Raw genomic sequence first — 24209 nt, 5'->3', positions numbered from 1 at the left:
AAAAGGATTGTAGAGGAATTACTGAAATTTTTTACTAGACACAGACTACCTACAGATATACAATCTGATCAAGGGTGAAATTTCACCTCAAAACTCCCTTGCAGAGAGCGCTAGTAATATGACATCAGACATTAAAGACCATGTTGAGGGCTTATAGTCAAGACTATCCAGATATATTTGAGATAAGGGAATTCCTTTTGTCCTTTTTGCAATCAGAGATGCACCAAATGAATCAACCAAATTCTGTCCATTTGATTAGATTTTGGGCATGAAGTGAGAGGACCACTAAAATTGATTAAGGAGAAATTGGCCAGTCAGAATTCAGAGACCACATATTTGAACTATGTGCCAAACTTTCAGGAACAATTAAATAGAACAGAGAAGTTGGTAGACAGCATTTAAAAGTAGACAACATACAGTAAGACAGAAAATAGGCAAGAAATCAAAAATTTACAATTTTGCTATTGGGCATAAGGTATTAGTGTTACTTCCAGTGATAGGTGAACCTTTAAAAGCAAGGTTTAGTGGACCTTATCAAGTCAAAAGGAAATTGAGTATGGTGAACTATTTGGTAAGGACTCCAGACAGAAATAAATCTCACAGAGTGCGTCATGTGAATATGCTCAAAAGTAGTTTGACAGGGAGGAAAATAAGAGGAGAATGTCTTCCCCAACACAGAGAGAAGAACCAAGTTTAGAGGATTCTAAATTGGACATTCCTCAAATTAAATTGGACAATGAGAAAATTGTCAAAAATTGGGATAAAGTATTGAGTTACCTTCCAGAGGAAAATCGAAATGACCTTAAAGAGTTATTACTATCACATGGAGTGATATGTGGAAATAAGCTAGGACGTATTAACCTTATTATAAATAATGTAGATATAGGATATGCTGTTCTGATTAGCAACATATAGACATAACCCTCTAAAGTTGGCACAGATTCAAAAGGAGATTGAATACATAATCGAAGTGAGTTACATGGACTGGAGCTCACCCATGGTAATGGTGCCAAAACCAGATAGTACTCAACGGTTATGTGTGGACTATCACAAAGTTGATGAAGTTACAAAGACTAATGCATATCTGATTCCAATTTGGAAGACTGTGCTGAAAGGTTGGGGCAAACAACTTATATTTCTAAGGTGAACTTGCTCAGAGGATACTGACAAGTACCTTTGTCGAAAAAAGTGAAGGGAATTTTGTGTTTTGTAATGCTGAATGGACTCTATCAGTTTAAAGTCATGTCATTTGTTATGAAAAATGCACCAGCCATATTTCTAAGACTAACCAATGTAGTCATTGCTGGACTATCTAACTGTCGTATAAATAGATTACCTGGTGATTTTTAGTCACACTTGGCAGGAACATTTGCAACATTTATCTGCCTTGTTCGATAGACTTTGGAAAGCAGGCTTGGTGTAAACCTGGCTAAAAGCGAATTTGCAAAGTTAGGGTCTGGGCTATCTTCTTGAAATGTTTTGAGGGGTCTGGCTTGGACCATAACAGGTGGTGGAGGTCTGGATTGCACTACTTCTGAACTGACTTCCTAGTTATTCTATAGCTCTGCCAATAATCTTTCTCCCTATTTGTTTGTTTGTTTGTCTGCCTGTGTGAGAGAGACAGGAGGAGTTTTTAAAGGGATTAGTGTTTTAGTAAGTAGTGTTGTATGCCAATGCTTATATCTACTTACTTGTAGATTTAGTCTAATTACGTATAATAAATAATAATTCTTCAATACAGAAATCTGGTTCATGTATTATATCATCCTTGATCTAAAAGTTAGGTATATTAGGGTAGTAAGCACATCTTAGAAAAAGAACTTTCGACCCCAGAAATAGTGGGGCTCAATTTATAGCATGTAATGCAAAGTGGGTCATAACATACTATATTAAAAAAAGTTAGATCACTCGTAAGTGCTTAGTATCAGGAGCATTGTTAGGTATCATTTCCTACTGCTACAGTGGCATACCATACTGACAAAACCAAAAACATATACCACTTCTGCTCTTTTGCTTTTTCCCAACTCCCGTGAGATTACACTTATAATTTAATTAAAAACTGAATGAAGTATACACAGGAGATACACACAATTACAATCGAGAGAATGTTTTTCAATGGAGAAACCACACCGTCAATTGTCAAAGCAGCTAAGTATGAGCTATAGAAGGGCTTCCTCATCAAAGAGGGACATTCTGGATCATGGCCAAAACATTCCTGCTCAACTCAGCTGCCATTAGCTCCAGAAATTGAGATAGCACTGAGGGAGCTACTTATTTTTTCAAATTTAATCTTAATTTGTAAAGAACCCACATTACATTGGTTTCATTTTATTCATGGGTGCATTACTGTTATTTGTTGAGATTAACTTAGAGAGGTACATGTACTGGCATGTTTTCCAGTTGGCATGCATTGATGTCTGCAGAGGAGTTAGGGATATTTCTTCTGTTATGGAAAAATATTCTTGTTCCGTCTTTATTGAATGGTCGTATTAGTGCCAGTGCTGTAATAACCACTTTCAGACATGGCTGAAAAGACAGGCTCAGCTGGCCTTCTGTTCTATACAATTTAAAGAATATTGTCTCATGGCACGTTAGCAGAATAACTGAAACATTGTAGGTAACCCCAGAGCCATGAGATAGAACACTGACAGTGCTCTTTACAGCCAACATTTTCCTATCCAGACAGACACAGACACGGAGACGGATACTGACACATACACACTTCACTTTGTACCACACTTCATCCTTCTGTTCCTCCAGTCTCCCAACTGTAGTTAACATTCCTTCTCTGATCACTGATCCACCCTCAACAGTCTGAGACTTTTATAAGTGGATCACAAAGGTCCAAAGGTCACTTAGGTATTAGAAAAATCTCAGGCTAAAATATTGATACATCTTTATTGGCCAGGATTACATAAAGGTATGCTTTACATATCAGGTAGTGGAGAAATTTCAAAATTGAATTCAACTTGCACCTTTAATTCTGATACCAGTTTTTGAAGACCTGTTCAGCAAGGTCTTAGTAGATTATGTAGGACACATACCTAGAACAGAAATATGAATCTGTATTTTTTATTGATTACTGTTATGAAGTTGAAGGCATGTACTATACCTTTAAGAGACAGTGAATGCTGTTCTGAGCTGAGAGATTACAAGCGCTATGTAATAACTACTTGGCAGTTACAACTACTTGGCAGTCACAGAGTGTACTGAAAAATTGAAAATATGTAAAATTTGGCTGTGAAATGGATACCTGAGTTTGTTGCTTCAAAGCCAATTCAAATTTAATCAGTTTAAATTGTGCCCCGGCTACTAAAACCCAATTGAGTTTGAATTTATTGTTTTGTCAACATAGAGCCAATGAGACAACCCAACGTTGGGGATGTAAAATTGCGGGCATTTTGAAAATTGGAGACAGAGCAACTGCCATTGAGAGAGTCCCAAGAAATTAGGAAACACTTCCTATAAAAGGCACCTTTTCAACATGAAACATATTTGCAGTAAAAAGAAAGACAACAACCCAGGGAGATTTTCAGCCAGAAAAGACAGACACCGAAGATGACAGCATGTATGGTTTTGAAATTAAGTTGATGAATTTTTAATAAGTGTCTTATTGGAACAGTACATTGTTATAGAATTGGTGGCAGGTAATAAGCAGTTAAGAGAAAGGGGAGCTTAGAATTGTGAATAGTTGTTGATTGATGTTCACTTTTAGAGTTAAAAAATAAATTAATGTTACGTTCTTTAAATAGTGGAATTTGGGAATTCTCTGTCACTCATTTTAACAGATTAAGAGATGAGATGAGCTTTTCTCGGTGTTTGGTTTAATTAACAAAGGGGTTCACTGCTGTGTCATAGCATTATGGATATAATAAACAAGCCACAAAAATGGCAGGCAATTACCATCATCAAAACGAAACTATCTAACCACTGCCCAACGACATTCAATGGCATTACTATCATTATCAACATCCTTGCATGACATTGACGAGAAACTGAACTGGACTTGCTATATAAACACAATGGCTTATAAGAGCAGGTCAGAGGCTGGGAATATTGCAGCGAATAACTCATCCCTGGCTCCCATGAGCCTGTCCATAATATATAAGGCACAAGTAAGGAGTGTAATGGAATACTTTCAACTTGCCTGAATGCAGATCCAAAGAAACTTAAGAAACTTGATACCATCCAGGACAAAGCAGTCTGCTTATTGGCACCACACCCACAAGTATCCACTGCCTCCAGCACTGATTCTCAGTAGCAGCAGTCTGTACTATCTTCAAAATGCATTGCAGAAATTCATCAAACGATCCTCAGAGCTCTTCACAAACCCAAAATCATGTCTATTTAGAAGGACAAGGACAATGCGTACATAGGAACACCATCACCAGCGAGTTTCTCTCCAAACCACTGACCATCTTCACTTGGAAATATACCAACATTCCTTCACTGTCACTCAGTCAAAACTCTGGAATTCCTTCCCTAATAGCACTCTGGGTCTACCTACAGCACGTAGACTACAATGGTTCAGGAAGGCAGTTCTCTACCATCTTCTCATGAACATTTCTGTACCAGGCAATAAAGGCTGGCAAACCAATGAAGCCCATTACCCACAAATCAATTTTTAAAAATCATACGATTTCCTGAAGCAGGCCTTTAGTAAAACGTAGTGCAAAAATTGTAGTGAAATATTTAATTCAATTTGTTATGGACGATCAAAGGTATACAATCAGATCAAGATTCAAATTTGATATTGCATATATTTAAAGGAACGATGAACTGGTTTGTGAATAATGATATTTAACAATCTCAAATTGCATTGGAAAGATACATCAAACTTTAAAGACTATGATCAGTACTTATTGTCAAGAATGACCCAATGACTAGCATAAATGCTAGTCCTCACACCTCATGACCAAATGCTTTGTTATAAAATGCCATTAGGGATGCTCCTAATGAGTCCCCAGAATTCAGTTGTTTTGAAGTAATAAATGGACATGAGGTGTGAGGACCACTTAAATTGATTAAAGAAAATCCAGAGACTACTCTTCTCGCCTAGGTTTCAAATTTCATAAAAAAACCTGACTAAAGCCTATGAGTTGACTAAAAATCAGTTGAAGGCTACTCAACAAACAATAAAACCAGATTAAAAGGCCTAACTTTTAATATTTTGTTGGTGGAGACAAAGTGTTGTTGTTGTTACTTATCTGGAGAACCACTAAAATCAACGGATCTTATCAAATCAAAACAAAACTCAATGATGGGAATTATGCAGTGAATATTCCAGACAGGAGAAAGAGTCAGTTAGTGTGTTATGTTAACATGTTAAAGAGAAACTATTGTAGGGACAATAAAGAAAACTTATACTTAAAGTGTGAAAGAACTAGGAAGTAAAATAGAAATATTAGACCAAGTGAATAACTACCAGAAATTGAAAATTCAACAGTTGATTTTCCAACAATCATTCAGAAGTGCTTAGAGGGTTGAATTTCATGCTTTATCATGCAAAAACTATGAAAGTGACTTACGAAAGCTATTACAGAATCATAAATCAATTTGTGAGAATAGGCCAGGAAAAAGAGTTTTGACTATTCATGATGTTAATGTGGAAAATGTGATATCTATAAAGCAGTACCCTTATAAACTCAACCCAGAAAGATTATCTTAAGTGACAGAAGAGAGTAAATTCTTAATAAATCAATTATTTGTGGCTGGAGCTCAACTATTGTGCCAAAACCAGATAGGTCACAAAAATACTGTATTGATTAGCAAAAATCAATATGATAACAAAAGCGGACTCATCCTATTCCAAGATTGAAAGTTTGCATTGAATAAATGGAACATGCACCATTTGTTACAAAAATTGACTTGCTAACAATATATTGGTAAGTTCTGTTGACTGATACAGCCAAAGTAAAATTAACTTCTGTAATAGCACGTGGACTTTATCAATGCAAATTCTGCTATCTAGAATGAAAAATGCACTAGTCAATGATTAATCAATAAAGTATTTGAAGGACTGTGCAATTGTGTAGTTTACAATGATAATTGGGTTGTTTTTAGCCTAACTTGCAAAGAACATTTAAACCACTTGCCATAACTGTTTGAAAGGCTGCAAATAGCCAATGAGATTCTAAATCTGGCCAAGAGTGAATTTGTCAAAGCAAAGGTGACAAGGCCAAAGCTGCACCTTAAGGGCTATTTTGGATGTTTCCTGAGTTTAGGACAAAATACAAAATTTTGGGTAACGCTGGCATGAATTAATTTGATTACAAGATTTTTTTTCCTGAACTCAGCACTGGATCTCAAATTAATTTGTTGAAGAATGGAAGAAACATTAAATGGATGCAGGAGTATGAGAGTGTCTTTGAGAATTTGAAAGCTGTGCTGACAACCATACTATTTTAAACAGCATTGGACAATGAGAAGCTATTCAAATTCGGCAGTCTGGTGGCTCAGTGGTTAGCACTGCTGCCTCACAGCACCAGGGACCCGCGCTCAATTCCCATTTTGGGTGACTGTCTGTGGAGTTTGCACATTCTCCTCGTGTCTGCATGGGTTTCCTCCCACAGTCCAAAGATGTGCAGGTCAGCTGAAGTAGCCATGAGAAATTGCCCATTGTGTTAGGTGCATTAGTCAGGGGAAATATAGGGTAGGGGAATGGCTCTGGGTAGGTTGCTCTTCGGAGAGTCGGTGTGGACTCGTTGGGCCAAATGGCCTGTTTCCACACTGTAGATAATCTAACCTAATCTAAATTGGCTGTTGATATCATTGAAATTGCTGTGAAGGTTGTTTTATTGTAAAATGACCAGATGGGTATTGAATGGCATGCCAGTTAGCTTTTAAAGAAACTGACCACATGTCAGCAAAAATATTCAACCGTTAAGAAACAAACTTGAGTTTTGTGTTGAATCTACATCATTTTAAAATATGTATTGCCAACAATATAAAAGAAGCTGTTATTTACAGGGACTGCAATGTTTTAGATTTTTTTTTATACATTTCATGGCAATAACTTATTATTAATCTTATAACTTAGATTAGATTACTTACAGTGTGGAAACAGGCCCTTCGGCCCAACAAGTCCACACCGACCCGCCGAAGCGCACCCATCCAGACCCATTCCCCTACATTTACCCCTGCACCTAACACTACAGGCAATTTAGCGTGGCCAATTCACCTGACCTGCACATTTTTGGAGTGTGGGAGGAAACCGGAGCACCCGGAGGAAACCCACGCAGACACGGGGAGAATGTGCAAACTCCACACAGTCGGTCGCCTGAGGCGGGAATTGAACCCGGGTCTCTGGCACTGTGAGGCAGCAGTGCTAACCACTGTGCCACCGTGCCGCCCACCGTGGAGGTTAATTTTCTAGCTGTATAACTTGAAAATTGCTCATGGATTTGGAAAAGAAAATGTTAACGCAGACACTTTATTGAAAGCACATATGAAGGGACATCGAGGGAAATGCTATCCATGGACTTATGTGGTATGAAAAACTCATTATAAGCTTAACTTTAATATGTTATTACTGTTAATGTGACATTGAAATAGCATGAAGATTATTTTTGATAGATAATCAAAATGCTTCTTAATGACACATTTCCTCCAGGTGGGTAAACTATGTGATATATGTTTAAAATATACTTTTTGAGTTTAGATTTTAAACACGTGGCACATGGGTTTGCTCTGTGTGTAAAAGTGGCTTTAATTATTAATGTGCCAGTATTTATGGAGATACGGGTTTTTATGAAACTGATATGAGGGATGTAGTTCCAGGAGTGCTAATAGAAATGTGTTTGCATTGAGAGAGTTTTAAGAGTGGACAGAATGAACACCAATTAGCGTTAGGCTACTTTCAGTTCGAAAGATCTGGAGTTCTCCTTTTGCTTTGGGGTAACACCCATAGGATTGGAAACAGACATCCTGTTTGAAGTTAGATGTATGAAAGAGTTAGAAATAGATTAGCTCAGTGTAAGGATTTTCAGTTGAGAGTTCTAGTCCAAAAGGTGATATTTGAAGCGAAGCAAATTTAAGCTCAGTTGTGTGAATACGTAAGGAAGAGGCTATCAGACTTTCAAGACTTGGAATTGAAAGAAATAGTTAAGGTAAATCTACAAATGTGACAGGTGTCATGGTGTTTGAGCACTATAAAACTTGTTGGGACAAATGGAATATTTCATTGTACTGTGTTTCAAAATCTTTCAAATAGTGTTATATGTTTGTTTTATTCCTTCTTTTCTTTTACATATTAAACCTCTGTTTTATTGTTAAAACTAAATCTGCAACATTGCTTTCATATTTCAGTAAGAGACCATGTTGTTAAATAAAATTAAAAACAAAATATAATCTATCAAGCCACCTGGGTGGCATGGTGGTTCAGTGGTTAGCACTACGGCCTCATAGTACCAGGGTCCCAGGTTCAATTCTAGCCTCAGGCAACTGTCTGTGTGGAGTTTGCACATTCTCCTCATGTCTGTGTGGGTTTTCTCCAGGTGTTCCAGTTTCCTCCCAAATTCCAAAGATGTGCAGGGCAGGTGAATTGTCCATGCTACAAAATTGCCCATAGTGTTAGGTGCATTAGCCAGAGGGAGATGGGTCTGGATGGGTTGCTCTTCGGAAGGTCGGTGTGGACCTGTTGGGCTGAAGGGCCTGTTTCCGCACTGTAGGGAATCGAATCGGATCTAAACCATGGAATCTAACCTGTCCTGTGATGACATTAGCTAGTTTAACAATGTACAAACACTATATCTGTTTAGTTCAACAAAATAGGTCACATTCTCAGGTTTATTTCTCAGGGCAATGCTTTGACCAAAGTTGACCTGTCTGGTTTAAAGTTTAAACAGTTTGGTAGTAAACTGACAGTCACCATTAATTGTTATATTCGTCATGAAAATTATCAATCATTATCCACTAGTGATCCAATCAGCACTCTTCAGTCTTTCAGTAGAAATTTTTCCCTTTGCTTTGTATGCTTTTGCAAATTGAAAAGTTGTATCAAGCCAAAAAGCATTAACAAAATGTATCTTTTTTCATCAATATTTGCTTACCAATAGAATCCAGAGTTTTCTTAATAACTAACACGTCTGTAGTTTTCTCTTTTCTTACATTAGATTACTTACAGTGTGGAAACAGGCCCTTCGGCCCAACAAGTCCACACCGACCCGCCGAAGCGCAACCCACCCATACCCGTACCTTTACCCCTTTAACCTAACACTACGGGCAATTCAGCATGGCCAATTCACCTGACCCGCACATCTTTGGACTGTGGGAGGAAACCTGAGCACCCGGAGGAAACCCACGCAGACACGGGGAGAATGTGCAAACTCCACACAGTCAGTCGCCTGAGTCGGGAATTGAACCCGGGTCTACAGGCGCTGTGAGGCAGCAGTGCTAACCACTGGGCCACCGTGCCGCCCACCGTGCCGTGCCGCTCTCTCCCCCCTTTCATAAATAGATACATTTGCTTACTTCTAATTTGCTTGGATTATTCCATAATCTTGGGAATTTTGAAAAATCACAACCAGCACATCTGTTATCTGTTGGGCTGATTTTAGAAAGCTAAGATGTAGCGCATTAGGCCTTAGAAATTGATCAGATTTTAGTAACTTAAATTGCACTATTACTTTTTCTCTGCTGATAATTACCTTAAGTTTCTTATTCATATTAGACTCTTTGTTACTCTTTAATTCCGGTATCTAATTTGTGCCTTCCACTGTTAAGATGGACATAAATATTTCTGCAGTGTATCTACCATTTCCTTATGCACCGTGGTAATAACAACTCTTTTGCAGATGAAAACCCTCACATTCCATCTTCCCCTGCATTCTCCTGCATAGAATTGCCCCAGTCAACAAAACGTGTATCTCCATTCATTGCTTTCTCTTCTGATATTTCCTAAAGTGCACAAACAAAGCCTGAACAACCAATATGAACACTTGGCTGTATCTTATTGACATCTCACACTGAAGTCTCAACCTCTACAAATGTTACCATTATATCATCCCTGAACAATGCATTTCCCAGCATTACAGCCTTCTACTTATAGAGAAAAAAAATACAAATCAAGGGAGAAACTGAGTAAATTTTTTTTTGTTGCTAAATTCTGTATCTATTTTCTGGCTGTTATAAGCAAAATCTTGCTTTAGAAGACAAGGTTTATGAACTTGCCAAAGTCAAAAGGTTGAGCATTAGGAGTATATCAGAACTCAGCAATGGAGGGCTAAGAAATTGATCAAGAAATGGAGAATAGAATACAAATGTAAACTAGAGACATAAAAGTTGACTCTAAAAGCTTCTAGGGAAATGTTAAAAGGAAAATATTAGGAAGATATGCATGGATTCATTACAGGCAGAAACAGGAAATAGGAGAATGACAAAGAAGCTAAATAACTACTTTCTACATGTCTTCACAGAGAATGCTTTAAGAAATCATCCAGAAGTAAGAGTTTCCGGGAACTGGTGAGAATGAAAAACTAAAACAAAAGTGCTTTATTATATAAGTAATACTGGACAAATTAATGGAACTGAAAGTTAACAAGTCTTTGGGATCCAATGATTTTCATCCTAGATGCTGAAAGATGTGTCTAGAAAGATAACGGATATATTGTTGATCATTATTCAAAATTCTAATGCTTCTGGAACAGTGCCTGGAAGGTTGCAATTATCAAATAAATGAGGGTGAGAGAAAACAGGGAACTGCAGACAACGTTAGCCTGGTGTCAGTCGTAGGAAAAATAATAGATTCGATTATAAAGCATGTGATAAGAAGACACTTAGAAACAATTACAACATTGGCAGAGTCCACATGCGTTTATGAAAGAGAAATCACATTTGACACAGGAGTTTGGAGTTTCTTTCAGTGCTAAATACTCCTTTTTTGGAATATAAACTTGGAAGAATTGAAGTTTGGATAATGTTATGTTGCACAGAATGTTTAACATTTTTTTGCCACAATTTGGGAATGTGAAATTGTACAGGGTTCAGTTGTTGGTTAGACAAGATCATGTAACTTTTGAAGACCGTTGGATAAAAGACTAGTGTTTTAAACCTAAATAGGGGCAACTGAGCTAGCTGAAGTGAACTAGGCTGAGGGAAAGATCAATATAGACATTAGGGGGATATTTCAGAATGCAGAGGAATTGCGATTATCCAAAGGACATGGGCGGGCAGTATTTCGTTCGGTTACTCAAATGCTGGATAACGTAGTCTACCTGAATGCGGGACCTTGCAATCTTGCCAGATAGTCCAATATTCAGATAATCGAATGCTGGGGTTCCTCTGTACTTTGTGGATAATTGATACTAAACACATGTTTATAGCTCAAACCAAAGACTTTACAATTTATTAACAATGCAGTAACTTTAGTAGAGCAAAGTTAAACATCAAGGTAGTCTGACTAATGTCTAACCTGTTAACCAATCCTCTTTAATTTTAGCCTCCACTCTTATACAAAGACAAGCAGATAAACAGATAGAGTTAAAGAATAAATCAGAATGGAAAAATAAATGAGATGCAACTGGCCAGCTCACGTAAGTAGTCTCCACATTTGTAACATCATCAACAACTGGAATCATATCTTGCCTTGTAATGACACTGATGCATGCAGATAGCATCCAGTAGGTTCTGAGGAATATTCATTTCGTTCTTATAATTGAGATTCTATTTTCTGAACTTACACCAAGTTGATGCTAAGAGGACAACCAGAGAGAAAGCAAACCTTGGTCATATAGCTTTTGCAGGTACCTGATTCAAATACCAATTCAAACTCTGGCTTTGCTCTGCCAGACCAACCATCTCCCCACGGTCCCAGTTAACATTCAACACCTGCCATCTCCTTCAGCATAAAGTTTCTCCCAGAATGTGTAGAACATTTTTTTTAACAATAAACAATCTGCAATTTACTTTGAGGTCTGGCCTCAAAAACAGCTCATTTGTTTATTTTTTAAACACAAGCTGCTGCTCACAGTTTCAAAAGCCACCTTTCAGCTCTCATTTCACAGTTCACAGCTCAAAACCAAAAATTAAATAAAGAACAAAATAATGAAAAATAAATGAGGGTTCTAACAAGCATTCTTATCTCAATTTCCTGCTTTTTAAAACCCTCATCTACCTCATCCTGCCTCCACTCTTTTTTTGTTCAAACTTTTAACTGTGATTGAATCATGGCTAACTCAACCACTCTGTATCTAGTCCCTCCTGTATTTCTGGAAGTGCTAGATACTTTGGCAGGCAATTCTACCCCTAATTTATTTGCCAATTACAGCAATCTGCCTTTTGTTATTTTCCTACAAATCTATCAGGGATACCTGTTCCAACTGGAGGATGATTTCATTTGTTTCCAATGCCGTCTTACTTTAGTATGATAAACCTGGTAGTGTTCTTTTATCCTTTATCACATACACTAACTCCACATTCAACTTTATGTCACCCTCAATCAAAAGATCCCAATGGTGAACCCTCAAACCTTTGACTTAACTGGGAAGAGTGTGTTGATAACTGTCCACATTGTTCCACAGCTATCACAAAATGTATAAATGTATAAAATCCCAATTAGATCACAGTTTGCATGACTGACACCTATTCAGGACAAAAACAATTCACGTCAGAGTTCCTCAGTAACTCTATTTATCGTAGCACACTTGCCTTGAACAAAAGCAGAAAAAAAGGAAAGATTTCTAATTTAAATTATGCTCCTTCAACATACACACTCACAATTAAGACAGACAAAAGACAAACAGTTTAACACATATGAGTGGAAAAAGAATAAAGAAAGGGTAAACAAAATTTCAACAATAAAAATCCAGATCATAGGTGGAAAGTTATTTTCTCACATTTTAGGAATGGGAATTGTCAGGCTTTTGTCTGCAGGGTAACGTTCTTCTTTGATTCATTAGTTTATTGGGTGGACCTAGAGTAATTCTTCTATTAGGAATCTTTCTTTTGAGCTTTGGTTTTTCTGTCTTTTTACACACATTCACGCACACGTAGGCTTTGGAAGTTTCTATCAGTGCTGCCTTGGCATTTGCAACTTTTAATAGTCAGCAGGATTGTTGAAAGACAGAACTTCCTTAACTCAAAAGTCTCTCACTCCAAATCAGTTTCAAATTCTTCCTCTCAAAGTTCAAAAAGTAACATCGTAATACACAGCTCAAAAATAAGGAGCACATAACTTTTAAGTTGCAAATCTCTTGTGGTATTTCAGTTATAGCAGTCCAACTTCCAATTTAGTTTATAGTACGCCCCCATCCCCAAACATTGGTCTCTTACATGTCTAACAACTCAGAGGTGTTTCTTTACCATCTCCAAAAATATATGGTTAAAAATGGAAACCAACAGCTTCATGTTGAGTTATTCATTTGTCCAGAATCGGCTGCCACATTTTTAGAATTCAAACACAACATACCAACAGTTAAAATTCTGCCCAATATAGTTTTGTTTATCATTTCTAAAGATTGGTAGAGTAATATGTCAGTGTAGTCATTTTTGGACAAAGTTCAGTTTAAGGACATTGCAAGTAATCTTTTGATCACAATTGTTAGTCATTTCCAAACTGTGAACAAAGCTTGAAGTTAGTCTGTTTTCCTCTCAGGATGGTGAACTCAGTATCGAAAGCCATATGATGAATAAAACTTTGGATCAGCCACAAATACAGTGTAAGAGACTCAAGTTCACAGTATCTTATTGCGCAAGGAGCAGTCTTCATGATACAGGAAACATTCAACTCCAGTATGTTACAATGATGTGGGCAAAGAGTTATTATTTAATCAGGGATATTGACACATATTGCAGGATATCTCAAAAATGATTAGAGTAAAAGTTCACTATTTTTATCCTCTATTAAACAAGGTTGTAATAACCATTAATTTTGCCCATCCAAGCTTACAGCAAGGAGAAAGTGAGGACTGCAGATGCTGGAGATCAGAGCTGAAAAATGTGTTGCTGGAAAAGCGCAGCAGGTCAGACAGCATCCAAGGAGCAGGAAATTCGACGTTTCGGGCATAAGCCCTTCTTCAGGAATACAGCAACACCAAATTATATATATATTGCACTTTAATGTAGAAAATAATCCATCAGTGGATCCATGGAGGCATACCAGTAGTCAAAAATAACTGACACTAAACCCAAGAAGGCAACATTAGGTCAGAAATGAGTTTAAAAAGAGGAGAGTGAGATGGGAAGAATTAGGATAGGTGCAGAAACCAAACACCACACTCTAACCATCGACTGCATAATTACTATACTAATTCAACAAATGTATGTTACCTACACCCACTGTAAAGTACATAGTTTCTTCTCATCGTCTAGAATATACTGGAAACTAATTTGAACACAAATTCATCAACAAATCTAGAATCATGGGATTTCTCCAAGGCTGAAAAAACCATCCATAGGATCGCAGGAACCTTCTGAAGGACAGGGATTGTGAGGATACATTCTGGGAGACTACAATAGTGGGAACTATCAAAGATTTGAAGCACAGTAACCCAATCCAGCTGACACTAACTGTGGATAACATCCAAAAATGTAGTCATCTAAATATGTCTGTGGTGTGGAATCTAGCTAAAGTCACAGGGACTGAGAAAATTAAAAATAACATTGTGACTGATAATTATCTGCAGAGAAACTGTTAAGAGAGACTGGGATGTGATAGAAACTTGTTCTACGGGTTTCACTCTAGAGACTGTGAGTGTTGATACTGTTTAGAGAATGGATCTGCCAAACTACTGCAAATGGACTGGAACTGTTTGCTCCCTAACATTGCAACTAAGCTCGATGACACTGAACTTATCCTCACATTAACATCTACAGATGTGGTTTGACTTGGTTTCTAAGATTTTGGAAGATGTTTCATGTTCTGAGGTCCAGTAATTTCTGATTCAATGAATAATTACATTTTAATCCAGTGGTCTTGACATAAACTATGACAGAAGAATATACACCAGATAATTTCAATTCCGAAAGTAAAACTTAATTAAATGGATGATACAAATGCTAACTGGAGTGTGATGTAATCCCAAACCAAAAATAATTCTAAATGAGTGCAATGACTTTTAGACTCTTCTACCATGGATCAGATTGTGAGTAAGTAGCTTGCAATGTCTTGATTACTAAATTTAATCTGTGCATTAAAACCACTGATGGAAATACTCCCGCCTGCTGCACAGCTGTTTGGCTGCTTTTTAGAACACATTCCCACAGGAATGGAGCTAAAGCAATGATTTACATTTTTAAGCCATTCTGTTCTGAATTTTGTTACTGAGTAATTGAAAATGTTTAACTTCGTGACAGAATTTAGTATTAAAACAATCAGAAGAATTTCATATTTTAACACACATTTAATACAGGCTTTTATCTAAGTTGCATGGTGACCCGCTGAATATTCAGCATTTAAACTGCATATCGCAATTATGCATGCATTATTAGACAGTTAAAGATCAGTAACTTTCTTCCTAATAACATCTTCTTCATCTGTTCATAGTCTGTGATTGTCCATACAATATGCTTTGTATTAAGCCTAATTTAAAGTTCCACTCCCAACTTCCTACACTGTTGTCCTCTGTGGTTGGGTGGACTGCAGCAGAAATGCCTATGAGACTGGTTCAGAACTACAATCGAGCATGCCGGGAACGTTTGTAAAGTTAGTTTAAACTCTGACCTAGGTTAAAACTGCAGCCAGGACTTGTTGGATCTTGTCCTGTAAGCTGTGACCTGCAGTTTCCTGTGTTGACCAAATAAATGAGGTTTTATGGTGGTCTGCTGGACATACTGAAACCACTATGACCTTATATAGAGCATATAATGCAATTGTTTACAACTTGGTATAAGCATTTGGGAGCTGTTTACCAATAATCTCCATTGGTTAAGTTGAACATTGTGATTATGTTTGATCAATTCATTGGCTAATTGCCAGAGAAGTCTCTGGAAAATGAGCATACTTCGGGATGAATGGTTCCAGACAATGGATTTTGCAGGTGACCAACATTTGAGAAGCACATGTCCTGGTTATCTTCAGAAAAGACAAAGAACCATGGGGCAAGATCTACACCTACAGCAAAATTGGCCACTTCACTTGAATTAGAGTAGTGTTTTGTTTCAAGCCAAGCTAATAGAGTCAAAATTGGAGTTAAAAATGTGAATAAAGTTAAAATAAGATAAAGAGAAGCCAAGTGAAGTGAATTAAAGTTGAAGTTAGGCTATATGTAGTAAGAAGCAAATGCTCAATGAATTTATATTGAGAATCAGTACCTCAATAGTTAAATAAAAAGTGTTTGTTTAATTAAAGTCCAAGTTGACTCCCAGTCTTTTGTCTGTTGTACAGGGAAGAATGCCGAGGTAAAAGGTTTCAGTACTCTTTTCAAGCCACATCTCTGATACTGTATTCATACTCTACAGTTGAACCCTCTTTCTTTTTTCCCTTCCCAAGCCATTCACCTCTCTTACCTCCATTCTACTGCCCAGAATTCAGTGTTAATTCAGCTTAACATTTCTCCAGGTACTTCAGAACTTCTTTCCCACTCGTCTTTGCTGTTAATATTGGCCCAGTGATCATAGTTTTGTACATCTTTGAGTAGATCAACAGGTACCATGCCATTCTTTCACAAACACCAACAGTTTTAGAAGCTCCAATCTAAATAAATTCTTTGTCAGCACAGTAAAGTGTGATTACTTGAATTCGGATAAAGGTTAAAAAATGAGACTGGAATCTATCAATTCAACATTTTAAATGAAAGGTTTATCCCAGGTCATCAAACTATTTTCCCATAGAGGATGCTTAGAAATTATATTGTAATATGTGTGTGAACAAACTCGGCAAAATTTTACTGAGTTTTTGGCTTAATGTCAATTTTGTTGAGTTTCATGGCAGGTTGCTCTCCTCAAGGACTAACCTGTTTTCTCACTCTTGTCAGAAACGCATTTCATTAGTCACCCACCCCACCCTAAAGTACCCCTGACATCAGCTGCTAGCCCATATCTGGATGAACTCAACACTGCTGGGACTTGCTAGAATAGACCATTACTCTTGGCACCTGCACCATCTTGAACAGGCTGTTGTGTACCCAGACAATGCACTGTCAGTCTGACAGCGTTCCTGACATTTGTCTCTGATGTGGCAAATATGGAGAAATTGCACCTTGGTTTGTAGACAGCCACCCAGACGTCCTAGTTGATGGGATGTTGCAGAGGAACACATCCTGTTTCCCAAAGACCAGAAGAAGAAGCCACAAGATTATTTATTATCAGTCTTATTTGAGATTTCCAACCAGGTTATTTTTCACTCTCAGTGGTCTGGAGGAATGCCCAACAGTGAAGGAAGAAGATCAATGACCTCTACTCAGCTAAATTAAGTGCTATCATCTTCTCTCTAATACCTTACACTCACTCTGTCTTGGGAACTGCATGCATCTCCCATCAAAACTTTACCACTTTCATTATTATTTGCAACATCTGCCTTCACTCAATCTAACCAACCTCAACTGCCCCCCTCCCTCCCAACTCTACACAGACTCTGAATTGCCTACTCACTAGCTCAGGATAACTTAACACTTCTCCACCATCATCAGCACTAACCACAAACAGATGTACAACCCACATTCATCTTACATCACCCTTCCCTTTCTCTCATTCCAGGAAAAACAGTCCATAATAGAGCAGAAAGAGCCAAGACAGCTGGTGAACAGCCCAACATTCAGCTCCTCAGTCCCAGAGAGGTGAGGACCTGGCCATGACTACCCTAAGTGGCTGTCTGACTGGGCCCACCCCACCCTATAGGACCCCTAACATTAATTGCTAGCCCATGTCTGGATGAACCCGACACTGCTGGGTCTTGCCAGAATAGACCATTACTCTTGGACTAATACTAATGTTGCCTTCACTTCATATGCTGCGACCCCACCCAGCTGAAGATTACCTCGCTTGACTTGTCTGAGGATGGCTTACAACTATGGCAAGCTTCCTGACACTAAACAGACAGATGTGCTGTGAGCCTAGTAGCTCTAACCTGGGGGAAAAAAACGGAAAAAAGCAAGGAAGGGAAGGCAACACAAGGGAAGGCAGGGATGCCGTGAGCATCCCAAGTGGGCTGTTAATGGTGGCTGAGTATTAAGAGAGCAAGTGAGCAAACTTAGATGTGGGCTGGTCCAATTTGTGTACTCGGTGCCTGTCCTTAAGCACACAGCACATTTAGTACAGGCTTAAAAATGCAAAAGCAGCCTCTAAAAGGGTTGTCGTAGTGCCATGAGAATCCAGAGAGGCTGGCAGGAGTGAAATGTCAGCATCATTGTATAGAGTCTGGGTATGGCCAGTTCACTGAGATTTTGTTTCCTGGTGACCAGGATGGCTAACTGGACTCACCAGGTACTTGCTTCGACTTTCATGTCTGGAATTCTTAGTGTTTAGTTTCCTCACAGAGAATGGCAGCACAGAGACCTACATAGTCGTATCTTTCAAATTTAGTCTACAACGCCAGTGTTGTAGCTGAACTAGAGCAATTGGTTTAGGGGTACGCCATGTTCTGGAACATAGGTCTTCAGGTCTATTGCCAAAACATTGTCAGAACCTTTACAATATCCAGTGCCTTCAATAGTTTCTTGGTTACACGTGACGTAAATTGATCTGTAATACTGGGGACTTTAGAGGAGATGAAAAGGATCATCTATTTGGCACTTCTGGCTGGAAACTTTTAATTAGGTAACGAGTGCAGTTAATGATGTCATTAACAATTTATAGAACATAGAACATTGAACAGTCCAGCACAGTACAGGCCCTTTGGTCCACGGTGTTGTGCTGAGCATTTATCTTAATCTAAGGTCAACCTAACCTACACACACCTCAATTTAGTGCCATCCATGTGCTTGTCCAGAAGTCACTTAAGTGTCCCTAATGTCTCTGACTCTACTAACACCACTGGTAGTGCATGCCACGCACCCACTACTCTCTGCGTTAAGAACCTACCTCTGACATCTCCCCTATACCTTTCTCCAATCATCCTAAAATTATGACCCCTCATGACAGCATTTCTGCCTTGGGGAAAAGTCTCTGACTATCTACTCTATCTATGCCTCTTATTACCTTGTACACCTCTATCAAGTCACCTCTCTTCCTTCTCTCCAGTGTGAAAAACCATAGCTCATTCAACCTCTCTTCATAAGACAAGCCCTCCAATCCAGACAGCATCCTGGTAAATCTCCACTTCATCCTCTTTAAAGCATCTACATCCTTCCTATAATGAGGTGACCAGAACTGGACACAATATTCCAAGTGTGGTCTAACCAGGGTTTTATAGAGCTGCAGCTAAACCCCGTGGCTCTTAAACTCAATCCCCCTGTTCATGAAAGCCTGTAATAATCCCTCTTAATAGGCATCTTGCCACTGTCTAGTGAGAATTGCAAGTTGACGTCAGACTTTGGTTGAAAAATGCACAGTTATTGCTGACATAAAGAAAGGCCTCAATTGACTTTGCATGCAACTCCCCCCAGATTTTCCACCCTAGTCCATATCAGTCAGGGCCCTGTACATTTTGACTGATGCTTTCTTTGATACATTTATCAAGATTATATGGACATTTATGATTATTTCTTCAGGTGCATTTTTTGCAAAATTATAAAACTGTTTGAAAAGAATGGCTTATAATTTTGCCAATTTAACAAACCAGAGTTAATATTTGTGAAAACATTTATGATATTAAGTATAATCTCGTAAGTATTAGAAATCTAGCCTCCAATCAAAGGGAGTGCATGTAAAAGCATCAGCCAGACATGTTAGTGAAAGTGTTAAGGTATTGGTACTGATAATTACATTCAAATATCGCTATTTCAAACTGAATTCAATTAAATGTGGTAACTGGTGAAGTGGGTAAATAATGTCTTTCATGATTAGCTACTCTGGTCTACCTGTGACTCCATTCAACATTACGTAGTTGACTGTATGCTGTTAAATTGATATTTTCTAAAGGCAGCTGAAAATTGTTGCTGGAAAAGCGCAGCAGGTCAGACAGCATCCAGGGAACAGAAGAATCGAAGTTTCGGGCATAAGCCCTTCTTCCTGAAGAAGGGCTTATGCCCAAAACGTTGATTCTCCTGTTCCCTGGATGCTGCCTGACCTGCTGCGCTTTTCCAGCAACACATTTTCAGCTCTGATCTCCAGCACCTGCAGACCTCACTTTCTCCTCAAAGATATTTTCTAAAGGCAACAAAGTGGGAAATGAAGCTGCTGGACTTTATATAAAAGTGTTATCCTTCAGTTTACTGTGTCTGTCAAGGACCAGGAGAGGAACATTGCTTGTCAGTTGTCCACTTGGCCAGAAATAAGAATACATGCTGATGAGATAGCTCATTTAATACAATTGCATTGCAGAGAGACAAGCAACTGTTGTTGAAGCTATATGCATATCAAAGGTATTCATATTGTGGTTAACAGAATGGCGGCTGTAGATTAACATTTATTGGTAAGCTGAGCTACTCCCTGCACTGCTGATGAGAAGATTTTTGTATCTGTTTGAATCTGTATCCACCCAATGAATTAACAAGCAGCAACTGATTATCTTCTTTATCTTCACAGGTACGAACACCCTTCTGAATTCTTCCTCCCCTTCCCTTCCCTCCTCTTGGTGCATATTCACTATGTCCTCTGATCTTCCGATGCTGAATGATCTGTGCTCAGCAAATTACTAAGTATCCCTTTGCTTCACCTCAACACAGCTCAGGCATGACATGCTGTTTAACTTTTTTTCCTTTGTCTTTGCCTATGTACCCACCTGTTTAGACAGGGGTCCTCTCCCCGCTCCAGAGATCTTTCACTCATTTCCAATATTCTGCCTCCACTTGGACCCCATACTGTGGCCACTTATCTGCATTTGTTTTCTTCATCAAGAACTGTTGATGTGATATCTCCCATATTAAATTCTCTGCTCTTCTTACCACTCTGTAACCTACAACCTCTGAACTAGCTGTTCTTCATTCTCTCAAATGTAATCCGCTATCAAACCTATTGGTAGGAGTGGTGCTGCTGTTGTGTACCTTGCATTATCTATGCCCCAGCTGTCAGACACTTCCTCCTATTTGCCCTGGATCATGACCCCAACACTGAACATCAAGCTGCTGTTTCCAGCACTATCACTGACTCTATCCCCTCTTAGCTCCCATCTCAATGTTCCCCAACACTGCTTCTATCCCTTTTTCAAAATCACTAACAAGACTACCCTGTCAGATCCATTGTTTCAGCCTATTCCTGTCCCACTCAACTTATTTCTTCATATTTTGATGAATATTTTACATTTTGTTCAAAATCTGCCCATTTATAACTCTTTACATGGTTCCACAATTTCCAGTTTTCTGGCCCAGCTGCGACTTCTTCACCATGTGTGTCCAATCCCTCTACATGTCCATTCAATATCAGGATGGTCTGAAGGCCCATTGCTTCTTCCTTGAAAGGGGATCTGATCAGTTCCCATCCATCACCACCAACCTCTTTCACCTGGTTATTTTGTTCTTGCTTTGAACAACCTCTCCTTTAACTTGTCCCACTTTCTTCAACTGTGATTATATATATTCACACAGCTATAAGGGTGTGTCAGCCTCAGCTACGCCTGCCTTTTTTTTTGGGTTATGTGGAACATTCCTTGTGCCAATCAATTTGGACCCCTTTTACACAACTTTTTCTCTGATATATCAATGAAGTAATTGATTCTGCTTCCTGTTTTCACCCAGAATTGGGAAAAAAAGTGTTTTGTTTTCAAAGTCTATCTCTCTCTCACCTTCACTGACTCCATCAGATTCTTCCCTCCCTTTCCATGACTTCACTATTTCCATTTCTGGGAATAGGCTATCCACTAATATCCATTTCAAATCCACAGCCTCCCAAAGTTACCTTGACCAAATACTTCCTTACATCTTGCTTCCTGAAGGACTCCATTCCATTCTCCCAATTTATCTGCCTTGGTCACAACTGTTCCAATTATGCCACTTTGCATCAGAGCACACCTCATATGTCTTTCTTATACCTCAACCAAGGAAACAGTCCACTGTGGTTGACAAGCCTCTCTTCTGCTTCTGACCCATTTCCTGGACTGTTGCCCCATTCCTTCCCCCTCCCTCTGAGAATATGATAGAGGTTTTCTTGTCTTTACCTTCCACCCCACCAGTCTCCGCATTCAAAGGATCATCCTCTACTATTTTCACTATCTGCAGCAGAATATCATCAGCAATACATCTCCGCCTCCACCATTAGCATTCCACAGGGACTGTTCCCTCCATCGTTCATTCCTCCACCATGCCTAACACTTCCTCGCTCACCCATGCCTGGCACCTTTTGCACACCATGTCTTATGGGTGTCTTGTTGGCTTTTCCTTCAGCAGAGTGGATCCATTTTCTGCTTTCACACCTATCATTTACAATTATTTTACATCTTTATTCTTCCTCAAAAGAAGAGAAGCCCAAGTATCAGTCACGTTTGTTAGAGTTCATTACTAATTATCATCCTTAACCTGCAGTGAGGATAATGGACAGGCAATCAGGATTGCTGAGGATGTTAAGTTTTTTTATATATCGAAGCACAGAATAAAAAGCAATAAAAAGCTGTAGATTTTTTTAACCCAGATGATAGCCAGCATCCTGCATTCAATTTTCACAAAGGTTTTCAGGAAGCAATTCATAAGTTATATTTTTCCTGTGTACAGAAATAATAATTCCTTGAAACTCAATTTTAATATTGTATTTTTTTCCATAAATTATGAATTTAACTATTTATTTTGATAAATCATAAAATGATAAGGTTTATAAAATGTATTTATATTAAACTCACAAAAATATATTGATAGATTCCAAATTAAAAGATTTAATAATATGCATGCAATCCTTGGTATTAGTGTCATTTTATCTATCTAATGGGGAAATCCTTAAAAAAACAACATAAACACAGAAGGTAAGATTACCATGTAACTGCATCATCTAATAAAATATTTAGTGAGAATGAAAAAAAATTGAAAAAATATCACAAAGAGCTCTCAAGAAAAATAAATAATTTTGACCCTGGTGTATTTACTTGAAATAGTTCCACTACTTAGGTACAGGTATACTTGAAGGTAGAGGGGAAGGCAGAAGGAAAAGAGTGGAAGTTAGGAATGGTACTTTGCACTTGGTCAGTAGAAGAGAACCAGCATTAACTTGAAGGAGAAAAGCACATAACTGGACTGAAAGGGATAGAAGAATGATAGCTTCAACTGGCTTGTATAGGACCATATCAACAACTTGAACTAAAAAGGAAGAGTAATTAGCGCACATGTATCAGCAAGGAGGATTCAAAGAACAGCACACATTTCTGTGAAGAGTTAAAGCTGACGAGTGTACAGGATCTCGGTGAACTGTGCCCAGAGAGGTAGGATACTTCTGCGAATTGAGCAAGTGAGGGTTAATTGTAAGAATGAGTTTTGAAATCACTTTTGTGCAAGTGATGGTCTGTTGGATATTTAAATATTGCTTTCTCTCTTTAGATGGAAAACTCATCAGTTGTGAAGTATCAGACTTTCTAAGATTGAAGAATAACCAGAATGGTCCATGTTGAATGGAATATTCAAAACATTCCAAGGGAATAATTAAAAATGAAACATTAATTTTGTATCAACATTTGGCTTTTTCTTTCAGACATATATGTACAAAGAAAGAAATGTGATGTATAGCTATTGCTTAATTGACAAAAAGCAAATTGAACTACCTTATTCAAGTAAGAGAGTCTGGACCAGCTACTTTTTTGCAATTTATTACAGCTTTTATTTGAAGCCGTCATGAAATCTTTGCTCATTCTCCAGGCTAGTATGATATGAACATAAATTCCACAGGTGTAATTTTCTTCATAGCTTAGTTTAGACACTCAATGAGTGGTGTTGAGCTTCTGCACGCACCAAGTAATAAACTTACCAAAATAAAGCAATCTTCAGAGAAGACGTGAAACTGAAAATGTGTTTGTGCATTAAGGGTTCTGTGGCAGTATTTAAAGTGTCATAAGCAAGATTTCTTTCCTAATCTATACCATGAAATATTGATTATAATTTTTTTAGATTAGATTACTTACAGTGTGGAAACAGGCCTTTCAGCCCAACAAGTCCACACCGACCCTCCGAAGAGAAACCCACCCAGACCCATTCCCCTACATTTCCCCCTTCACCTAACACTACGGGCAATTTAGCATGGCCACTTCACCTAACCTGCACATC

At 38.3% G+C, this 24209-nt stretch overlaps 1 protein-coding gene across 9 annotated transcripts in view; it reads right to left on the bottom strand.

Moving 5' to 3' along the window:
• The window catches only part of dlg3 (discs, large homolog 3 (Drosophila)), a 546829-nt gene that overhangs the window by 105666 nt on the left and 416954 nt on the right, over window positions 1–24209 (bottom strand). The window lies entirely within an intron of this gene.

Source organism: Chiloscyllium plagiosum, unplaced genomic scaffold, assembly GCF_037043375.1.
Source record: "Chiloscyllium plagiosum isolate Xiang-an unplaced genomic scaffold, Cpla_swu_hap1 HiC_scaffold_11, whole genome shotgun sequence".
In the NCBI taxonomy this organism is placed as follows: domain Eukaryota; kingdom Metazoa; phylum Chordata; class Chondrichthyes; order Orectolobiformes; family Hemiscylliidae; genus Chiloscyllium; species Chiloscyllium plagiosum.
Note: the sequence above shows the minus strand (reverse complement) of the source record. Positions and strands in the feature narration are given on the sequence as shown.